The sequence below is a fragment of the Panthera uncia genome (assembly GCF_023721935.1).
Source record: "Panthera uncia isolate 11264 chromosome A3 unlocalized genomic scaffold, Puncia_PCG_1.0 HiC_scaffold_11, whole genome shotgun sequence".
Taxonomy (NCBI): Eukaryota; Metazoa; Chordata; class Mammalia; order Carnivora; family Felidae; genus Panthera; species Panthera uncia.
In genome coordinates this window covers 65,890,148-65,901,562 of record NW_026057578.1, presented here as the reverse complement: position 1 = coordinate 65,901,562, position 11,415 = coordinate 65,890,148, and the positions used below count along the sequence as shown (strand labels likewise).

The 11,415-nt window shown below is 38.8% G+C and overlaps 1 pseudogene; it reads left to right on the top strand.

Moving 5' to 3' along the window:
* Positions 1–1,296: 1,296 nt before the first annotated feature.
* On the top strand, positions 1,297–2,094 carry LOC125936321 (39S ribosomal protein L16, mitochondrial-like; annotated as a pseudogene).
* The last annotated feature ends 9,321 nt before the right edge of the window (positions 2,095–11,415 follow it).

The following is an 11,415-nucleotide window of genomic DNA, read 5'->3' as shown; positions in this document are numbered from 1 at the left end:
AGTATCCAAAATCTACAAAGAACTTAACAAACTCAACACCCAAAAAACAAATAATCCAGTGAAGGAATAGACAAAAGACATGAATAGACACTTCTCCAAAGAAGACATCCAGATGGCCAACTGACACATGAAAAAATGCTCCACATCACTCATCATCAGGGAAATACAAATCAAAACCACATTGAGGTACCTCCTCACACTTGTCAGAATGGTAACATTAACAACTCAGGCAACAACAGAACAGATGTTGGTGAGGATGTGGAGAAAGAGGATCTCTTTCACACTGCTGGTGGGAGTGCAAACTGGTGCAGTCACTCTTGAAAACAGTATGGAGGTTCCTCAAAAAATTAAAAATAGAACTACCCTATGACCCAGAAATTGCACTACTAGGTATTTATCCAAGGGGTACAGGTGTGCTGTTTCAAAGGGGCACACGAATCCCAATGTTTATAGTAGCACTATCAACAATAGTCAAAGTATGGAAAGAGCCCAAATGTCCATCAACAGATGAATGGATAAAGAAGATGTGGTACATATATATACAATGAAGTATTACTTGGCAATCAAAAAGAATGAAATCTTGACATTTGCAACTATGTGGATGGAACTAGAGGGTATTAGGCTAAGTGAAATTAGTCAGAGAAAGACAAATATCATATGACTTCACTCGTGAGGAATTTAAGATACAAAACAGATGAACACAAGGGAAGGGAAGCAACAATAATATAAAAACTGGGAGGGGGACAAAACATAAAAGACTTTTAAATATAGAGAACAAACAAAGGGTTGCTGGAGGTGTTGTGGGAGGGGAGGATGGGCTAAATGGGCAAGGGGAATTAAGGAATCTACTCCTGAAATCATTGTTGCACCATATGCCAACTAACTTGGATGTAAATTAAACAATAAATAAATTAAAAATAAATAAATAAATAAATAAATAAAAATAAAAATATGTCAATAGTAGGCCAATAGATATTATCTCATATTGTCTTAAACAAGTGGATAAAATATTAACTTTTAATCAAAATATAAATAATGTGCAAAAAAATACAGAGAAAACTCTTAAAATTTAGTAAGAATGCAAACAACTGATTAAAAAAATGGGCCAAAGACCTTAACAGCCACCTCCTCCAAGAAGATTGCAAATAAGTATATGAAAAGAGGCTCAACATCATGTGACATCAGGAAATGCAAATTAAAACAGTGAGATACTGGCAGCCCTGTGCTGATTCCAGTGTGGCACTAGGGTGCTGCCCTCCGTGCCCAGTGGAGGTGGTTGCGGTGGTGGCCATGGCCATGTGGTGGCTGCTGGCTTGTGCCCAGGTGCCATTCATGTGAGCACCACTGTCAGATTCTTGAGCAGCTCTGCCTGCCTGTGCTGGCCTAAAGACTCTGCTCCTGGTGCCAACTTTTAAGGATGTTTCCATTCCTGAAAAGCCCATGCTTAGATTTATTGAAAGGGCACCCCTGTGCCAAAAATGAGAAGAGAACCCAAATACTCGAGTGACATATGGGGACCTTCTATTGAAGCTACTGAATTCACAGAAGGCATTTTTGCAATCTTGGCACTGGGTGGTGGTTACCTCCACTGGGGGCATTTTGAAATGATGCACCTGACAATCAACCACTCTATGGACCCCAAGAACACAGTTTGCCTTATAGAGAGTACCAGCGCCTTTCAAGCCCACCACCCACAAGGGTATGGGACAGCGCATGGGGGGATCACTACATGACTCTGTGAAGGCTGGCCGTCTCACAGTAGAAATGGGTGGGTGTTGTGGATTCAAAGAGGCACAAGCTTTCCTCAACCAGGTTGGCCACAAGCTGTCCTTCCCAACACAGGCCATGAGCCATGAGACTCTAGAGAGGATCCAAAAAGATCAAGAGGAACCAGAACAGAACAACTAAAACCCCGGGACCTTTGAGCACATAGCCACTGCCAGCATGCAGGGGAGACAGAAAGGCCTGAGCCCAGATGACTTGATCCAGAAGAGGTAGTACTGGGGCAAGGCTTATAGGCCTGAATGTGTAGGAAGAATGTGAGAAATAAATGTAAAAAGGCTACCAAGAGAGAAAGAATCTACTTTTTTTCCCCTTCAGTCTACCCTTAAAGTTTTTGGGTAGTTCTGAAATCTAACCAAGGAGCAGCATATGAGTAAATGATTTCTGAAAAATTGTACAGTATCTTGATTTTTTAAAGTACATTATATTTACATTAAAGTTTGAGTATTACCCGTAAAATAAAACAAAACAAAACCAAAAACAATGAGATACCACTACCCCCCTATTAGAATGACCAAATCTGGAACACTGACAACAGCAAATGCTGGTGAGGATGTGGAACAACAGGAACTCTCATACATTGCTGGTGGGAATACAAAATGGGACAGCAACTTCAGAAGACAGGGGGTTTCTTACCAAACTAAACATACTTGTCCCATATGATCTTACACTTGAGCTCCTTGGTATTTACCCATAGGAGATAGAAACTTATATCCACACAAAAACCTGCATATGAATGTTTATAGCAGCTTTACTTATGATTGCCAAAACTTGGAAGCAAACAAGATGTCCTTCAGCAGGTGAATGGGTGAGTAAACAATGGAATATTATTCAGCACCAAAAAGAATGATCTGTCAACCCTTGAAAAGACATGGAAGAAGCTTAAATGTGTATTAACAAGGGAAAGAAGCACAGAAAAAGCTATATACTGTATGATTCCAACAACAGTACATTCTGGAAAAGGCAAAACTATGGACACAGTAAAAAGATCAAAGGTTTCCAGGGATTAGGTGGGAGAGAGGGATTAATAAGCAGGGCACAGAGGATTTGGGGAGGCAGTGAAGATACTCTGCATGATACTATAATGATGGCAACATGTCGTCATGAACTTATCCAAACCTATAGAAGGTAACCAAGAGGGAGCCCTAATGTAAACTATGGACTTTGGGTGTTTGTGATGTATTAATGTAGGTCAACAGTTGTCACAAATGTCTGCTGCTGGGGGTTTGGTGATAATGGGGGAGGCTGTGCATGTGTGGGGGTGGAGAGCATATGGGAAATCTCTGGCACTTTCTCTCAATTCTGCTGTGAACCTAAAACTGCTCTAACAAAATACTCTTCCAGAAAAAATGTTTATGTACACACACATATTTTCTATTTTCTACTTGAGTCAGTTTCAGTAATTTTTGTCTTTCTAGGGAAGTTTCCATGTCATCTAAGTTACCTAATTTATTGGCATACATTGTTCAAATATTTCCTTATAATTCTTTTAATTTCTGTGAGGTTGGTAGCAATATTCCTATTTCATTCCTGATTTCAGTCACGTCTGTCTTCTCTCTTTTTTTTCTTGGTCAAGGTAAAAGTTTGTCTATTTTCTTGATGTTTTCATAGAAACAATTTTTCACTTTGTTACATTTTTCTATTGGTTTTCTATATTATTTTCACTCTTATCTTTATTATTCCATTTCTCCCACTTCCTTTGGGTTTAGTTCACTTTTCCTTTTCTAGTTTCTTAAGGTGGAAGTTAAGTAATTGATTTGATCTTTCTTCTTTTCTAATATAGGCATTTAGCTATAAATTTCCCCTTTGGCAGTCCTACCCTGCTGTGATATTTTGACTGTCCAGGCTCCCCTTGGGATTGGTTTAAACACTGGGTGCGGTTTGACACCACACAAATTAGACAATGGGTCAGTTACTTTCCATATAATATCCAAGGGTGAAAAGTTTCATTTAGGCATTTTCATAAGTAATCTCAACATTACACAGCTATACAAAGGATATCACATTCAGACTCATTGGTACACTAATTTACAATAGTTAAATGCAAACAATGGAGCCTATGCAGCAGAAAACAGGCCACTATGTCACAGTGTGATAGTGCCATGTCAGGGTGTTAAGGGAGCACACAAGAGGGACACCTAGTAGAGTTCTGGGGTCAGGGAGGAAATGACATCTATTAAGATCTGAATGTTGCTTACAAGTCAGCTCCTGGAAGAGGCCAGGGGTATGCAGAATCCTCCCACATACCACAAGAAGTGTCACCCAGAGACAGAGCTCAGTTCAGCAACTAGACTTATCTAGGAAATACAGATGCTATCTGAGAAGCTCACACAATTGAACACAGTTAAGATCCTGACCTTACAGTACTGCTACCCTTACCTCATAATCTCTGGAACTCCTGCCTACAGGTTCATCTGCACTATGTACTCTGGAGCCACCATCCAAGGCCAAGACAAGGTGAGCAGGAGCCCTGGGTCTGACTGATTCAATGTGAAGTAGGCCTGGAAGGTTTCTTTTCTTTAATTCTGTACTCCATGTTTCCTTGTGACCTAGTTCTTGTCTGATAAATGCTGTATCGTACAGCTCTTCAGCCCCAGCTCTGCAATAATCCCTTGTAAAATCCAGTTCCTGATTCATGCTAGCAGGTTCTTCCTGATGTTTTTAGCACTCAGATCTTGGCTAATTGCTTGCCTATTGATCCTCTAACAACCACTGATCCTGATTCTGCTACGGCAGACTGTCAGTCCTTATCTGGACCTGCACCTTTTTGTGGAGATGAGCATAGGAAGAGCCATGGCCTTCAACAAAGGATAGTCCTTAGAGGACAGTTTGGATGATTCTTGTATCTTGTTAATTCTATCTGTAAGTCAACTGATTACTAATTTCATTTGGGTGAATTGACAGACACATTGCCATATGTCTGTCCATGTCTCAACTAACTATCCCTGAATGTCTGTCTAGATTCCCAGTCTTCACCTTCCCCATTCTGACCCACCCTCCCAACCCTCTACCCTGGTTCTGACAGGTCCTGCATCATCTAACAGGAGCCAGTTTTACCACAGGATCCAAGAGCCTGCTTGGGATTCTCTCTCTCTCCCTCTCTCTCTCTCTCTCTCTATCACTCCTCCACTTGCACACTCTCTCTCCCTTTCTCAAAATAAAAATAAATATTTAAAAAATGAAAGAAAGAGAGGCACCTGGATAGCTCAGTAGGTTAAGTGTCCAACTTTGGCTCAGGTCATGATCTCACAGTGCATACGTTCGAGCTCCACATCAGACTCTGTGCTGACAGCTCAGAGACTGAAGCCTGCTTCGGATTCTGTGTCCCTCTCTCTCTGCCCCTCCCCTGCCCGCACTCTGTCTCTCTCTCTCAAAAACAAATCAATGTTAAAAATTTTTTTAAAAAAAAGAAAGAAAGAGACCAGTGTTTCTGAAGTTTCCATTTGTGTACATCTGGATGCAAAGGAAAGTGAAAGTACTCATGTCCCAGGAGAATTTGGGGGACATAGTGTGAAGTAGTCCCCATACAATAATGATCTTTGAGTTTCTTTTTTTTTTTTTAAATGTTTTTTTAACATTTATTTATTTTTGAGACAGAGAGAGACAGAGCATGAACGGGGGAGGGTCAGAGAGAGAGGGAGACACAGAATCTGAAACAGGCTCCAGGCTCTGAGCAGTCAGCACAGAGCCGACGCGGGGCTCGAACTCACATGCCGCGAGATTGTGACCTGAGCCGAAGTCGGACGCTTAACCGACTGAGCCACCCAGGCGCCCCTGAGTTTCTTATTTTACTTCGAAAATGGAGACAGATCTTATATTCTGCTAAATTGACATTTATTTTAAATGCAAAAAGTTTTGAATTACTTGGGTAGAGGCAGAAAACAATTCTTACTTTTGCCTTCATATTATTTTGTTGTTCTTTCTACCTTCTTTATTTCGACATTTCGTGTTTATTAATAAAAACATTTAATTTTATGAATTTCCTGTGAATACATCTTTTACTGTGTATTTTAATGTATTAATGTCTAAATTATAATATCAGTTTTGATTTCCTCTTTCATTTAAATTTGCATGAATATTTCGGGGCACCTGGGTAGCTCAGTCGACTGAGCGTCCGACTTTGACTCAGGTCATGATCTCGCCGTCCATGAGTTCAAGCCCAGTGTTGGGCTCTGTGCTGACCTAGTTCTTGTCTGATAAATGCTGTATCGTACAGCTTTTATCGTACAGGCTCCGAGCCTGGAGCCTGCTTCAGATTTTGTGTCTCCCTCGCTCTCAGCCCCTCCCCCACTCTCACTCTGTCCCTTTCTCTTTCTTTTTGTCTCAAAAATAAACACTAAAAAAAATTTAATTTGTATGAATATTTGTAAATAATTTAATTTGATGGGAGGAAAGTTTTTTCTTCTTAATTTCTTGTTTTATTTCACTGTGGTCAGAAACTGACAGTGTAATTTTTACCTTTCAAATCTCTATTTGACAAGAATAGAGGTTTTTGTTGCATACAAAGTCCTACGTGTATCTATTAATTCAAGCTTTCTAACTATATGTAATCCAAACTTCATTTCATTTCGTTCTTTGTATTGTATAAATACAGAAGAATATTAAAATGTCCATTATGCGCCTGGGTGGCGCAGTCGGTTGAGCGTCGGACTTCAGCCAGGTCACGATCTCGCGGTCTGTGAGTTCGAGCCCCGCGTCGGGCTCTGGGCTGATGGCTCGGAGCCTGGAGCCTGTTTCCGATTCTGTGTCTCCCTCTCTCACTGCCCCTCCCCCGTTCATGCTCTGTCTCTCTCTGTCCCAAAAATAAAAAACGTTGAAAAAAAAAAAATTAAAAAAAAAAATGTCCATTATAAGTGCAGTTTTGTCAAATTCTTTATGTATTTCTAACAATTTTTGCTTTATATATTTTGTCCACAAATATTTATAACCTATTATAACATCTTGGTGGACTATACATTTTTAAAAATAAAATATCCCTCTTTATCCTACCTTTTTGCCTCAAATTCTGTCTTCTCTGATACTGATCTTATCACCTTACTTCTTTTTTGTTTTTTGTTTGTTTGTTTGTTTGATATGTTTGCCCAGCTCTTTATTTTTAGTGTTTTTATTTTTATTTAAGGATGTCTTGTTAGGGTGTCTGGCTGGCTCAGTCAGTAGAGCATATGATTCTCAATTTTAGGGCCATGAGTTCAAGCCCCACATTAGGCATGAAACCTACTTAATAAATAAATAAATAAATAAATAAATAGATAGATAAATAAATAAATAATGGATGTCTTGTTAACAACCTATGTAAAAAAAAACCTATCAATGTAATTTTGCTCTTTTCAAAAAATCATTTGAAAGTCTTCAATAAGGAATTGAATATGTTCACAGTTACTGTGGTCATTGTGTATACTACATTATAGGGATCTCCCTGCACACAGGGGTCTTCTAACTGAAGAGATGAATACATAATGCAGATGATTTTAGCTCATAGAATGTTCACCTTCAGAATTTATCTAATCCAATGTGCTCTAGGACAGGTGAGGAAACACAGCCGGGCAAGTTACACTGTTTAGTAACAAAGATCAGATCAGTGGCTAAATTTGAACACAAGACTGAAATATCTAATATAATTCATGGTGGGGGGGTGGTTATTAGAATCAGATGAACTCAGCTGCAGTCAGCAGTGACTTTTCTCCGTTTGGACAATCCATAGCATTGTTTAGAGCTTTCCTATATTTAATATCTTTGCCGATCTAAAAACATGTAATGTTAAAAAAAAAACATGTAATATTTTCCAAAGAGTGGTACAACTATCATTGAAGTCTTGATATAATTTTAGGTGGCACACAGATAAATATTTTTTCTATTTAAATAGTTACATATTTATTTTAATGTAAATTAGGAAAAATACATATCTAATATACCCTTTAATCTCATGGATAGATTCGAATAATACTAAGATTAAAAAGTGGAGTCAGGCACTGGGCTGGCTCAGTTGGAAGAGTATGCAGATCCAGACCTTGGGGCATGAGTTCAAGCCCCACGTTGGGTGTAGAGATTTCTAAAAAATATAAATAAATGAACTTAAAAAAAAAAACCCTGAGGACAATTTGAAGAAAAATGTCAAAGAAATCATAGTACAGGTGACACTCAGATATGAAAAATATGAATGACTAATGTTCAGGAAATAATGATTTTAGGATAAGAAAGTTTTGATAGTCAGATAACAGTGGGTTCATATCCTGGATCTGCCTCTTGTGAAGATTAAACAAGATAAGATTTATAAAACACTTGGCTTAGTAAATCTTTGGTTGTGTTATTTCTCTAATTTATCATGTTTTAGGCCTGTCTCCTTAATTAGATTGTAAAAGCCTTCAGTGACAAAAAACAAACAAACAAACAAACAAAAAAAACCCCAAACACCTGGCAAAGTGAAAAAGCTGATACTAGATAAAGCATATAGTAAGGTCAATGAAAATGATATTTTTTTCTCTACATATTTATAATCTAAATTAGTCTCCAGTGAACCATAAGAGACTCTTAAATATACAGAGCAAACTGAGGGTTGACAGAGGGGAGGTGGGTGGGGGGATGAGCTAAATGGATGATGGGCATTAAGGAGGGCACTTGTTAGGATGAGCACTGAGTGTTATATATAAGTGATGAATCACTAAATTCTACTCCTGAAATCATTACTATTAGTTAATATATGTTAATTAGTCTTCACATTGACCTAATTATAGAGAAACCTGGCTATGCTTTTAGCTAGATATGTTAATTGATTAGTTATTTGGATCTCAATTTCCTCAACTGCAAAATACGTGTTGTACTAGATAATGTGTAAGGTGTCTGACACCTTAATTTTAACATATATAACTCTCCTGTTGGATTTCCCCCAAGTGAATATCATTAACTAATTAATCAATTAAGCAATTCATTCATTCATGCAAAGGTATATGTGCATTTACTATGTGCCAGACACTGTTAGAGAAAACATGGTACCTGCTGTCCTCTAGAAGCTCGCTTAAAAAGTGTCTGCTGCACCTTTTGTTCCTGTGACTTCTCCATTCCATAATGGGATGCCTGTGTATCCCAGTCCCTTTACCCATCTGGGCCATGTCCCCACCACCTCCCCTCTGGCACAGGAATAAAAGGCACAGCATAGGAATATAGTGAATGGTATCATAATAGCCTTGTATGGTGACAGATGGTAGCTACACTTGTGGTGAGTATAGCATAGTGTATAGAATTGTTGAATCACTATGTTGTATACCTGAAACAGATGTAACATTGTGTGTCAACTATACGAAAAAAAGAAAAAAACCTCAAAAAAAAAAAAACTATACTCAAAAACAAAACACAAAAAGTGCAATAATAAACTATAGCCAAAAACCAACCAAGCAAACAAACCAAACACTTTCTAATTGACTTATTATCTGGCTAAAAGAAAAAGAAAAAAAAAGGATCTCTCTTCTCGAGGAAATCATTATACTACGTAACTGTTGGGGTACAGAAAATATATGAAACTATTAGATCTTTCAAATCAATACAAAATTATCTTTATAATAAAAAATTAAAATTTTTCTCAAACAAACCAAAACAATCATCTGAGGGAGATGATAATGGAAATCCAGTTTGGAAACAATACCAGCAGGCTACACGTGGGTCTGTCCAGCCCTGTGCTAAATTGTCTAGCAGGGTCAAGTGAAAGAGGGACAATCCTACAGAACTTTCTGACTGGTTGGAACAATACTATGGTACTTGTAGGCAACCCCCAAGAGCTCATACAGCAACTTGGTGCAATTTGGCAAAAGCAACCCATCTAGGCAGACAAATTACAACACGGTACCCCCATCAAGGCAACAAATCTGAAAAACAAAACAAAACAAAACAAAAAACCTTTCCGGATCCGGCCCGGCCCGAAGAAGAGTGCATCTTGGCGAATGGAGCACAGGCTGATTTGAGCTCCACTCCGCGCTCCCCCTGTCCCTCTCACCCCACCCTCCCCCGTAGTATGACTGTGCAGGGCACAGACTACACATGTGTGTGACAGCCCAGCTTATGGGGAGCAATCCAATAACACGTCTAAACACACTGAGGGGACCATCATGTGGCTTCAACTGTAACCATTGTGAAAAAGATTAAAAATTTCTAAGTTCAGCAGTCTTTCAAACTGAATAATGTCCATAGTCTAAACAGGAAGTGTCCCTGCATTGCCTCTAGAAACACAGCTTTAGAAAAAAAAAAAGCTGTATTATTCATATTAGGCCTTTTGTCCAGAGATTACCGCCACATCAGCAACAAAAAGCCCTGACAGAGTGAGGGTTAAATGTTTTAAAATTCTCTTCCACTGAAGACTGGATCTTGTTGCCTAGTGACTGCTGCGTTGCTCGCTGCTGTCACTCACCTTGTCTCCAGAGAGTTATCCCCCACTCTCATAAGGAAGGTTATGATTGGACAAAGGTGACATCATAACACATAGAGGAACGGCATCTCTTTGTCAAGACAGCACCAATAAGATGACTCAAGAGTTGGTAGCAAAGTGTTGTGATTCCTTTGTTTTGTTTCTTTAATACAGAGCTAACGCATTTGATGAAACATCATCTTCATTCTTCATTTCTTGCAGAGCCAATTTTGCAAGGGTTAGTAGGGGATTTTTGCCCATAAAAATACTCCTTGATAATATGAATTAACTGCAAGTCCATTTAATCAACGCCAGCCCAGCCAAAGCCTTTTCCCTCCTAGCACTTGGTCAGCACTTGAGAAGCTGAATGGATTACAGGCAGAAAATGACTATCCTGCAGCTCATTCTCACACCATTGGGTGCAGAGTGGAATTTCACACAAGGCAGATTCTTCTTGGTGTTTATCTGAGAAGTACCTAAAGGGGTTCCAAAGCACCAGTTTCCAGGAGGGTCCTATAATAAGACTTTGGGACACATACATAAGGCGTCAAAAGAGTTAAAAAAGATTGATTGAAGTTGAAAGCATATCTACTTTTAAAATCAAGCAGTTGGGAGAAATCTCACACTTTGTACATAACACACGAACATGAGTTCTTTGATTACTTTTCAAATTCACATCACACGTTTGCCGTGTTGAAAATCAAGCCTGATAGTCTTTATTTTTCACACCGACTTGAGCTACTTGTGTACACTCTTGACTATTTCAGCCACGGAAGACATTAGCTATGTGATTGAAGTGTCAGTTACAGATTCATTATGCCAGGCTGCTATATTAAATCATCTGTTAAATGCGTTTTTTCTTGGTAAATATTCAGTATACGGCATAGTCACAGCTGGTATAATTGGATAGTTGCTTTTAGTTAATGCTCTATTTTGAAAGCTACAACTCCTATAAAGCTTATAGTGGAGTTGTAACAAAGGCAATCCCCCTTGGGAAACAGGAGAGAGCAAATTCCTTCCTGCAATTCTACTGGAAAGCAATTAGAGAGAGAGAGTACTCATAAATTATATACGGCCTTGCTTTTTACCTCCACTGATAAAGAACCTGTAGTATGTCAGCTGAAATGTGTAAGTACAACAGTGCTTCTTCTAAGAGCTGGCTGTATGTATTTGCATATTGTAATTTCTCATTTGAATAATCAATATTGTTCTTAAAGTGAACTAAAGTGACCATACATTTC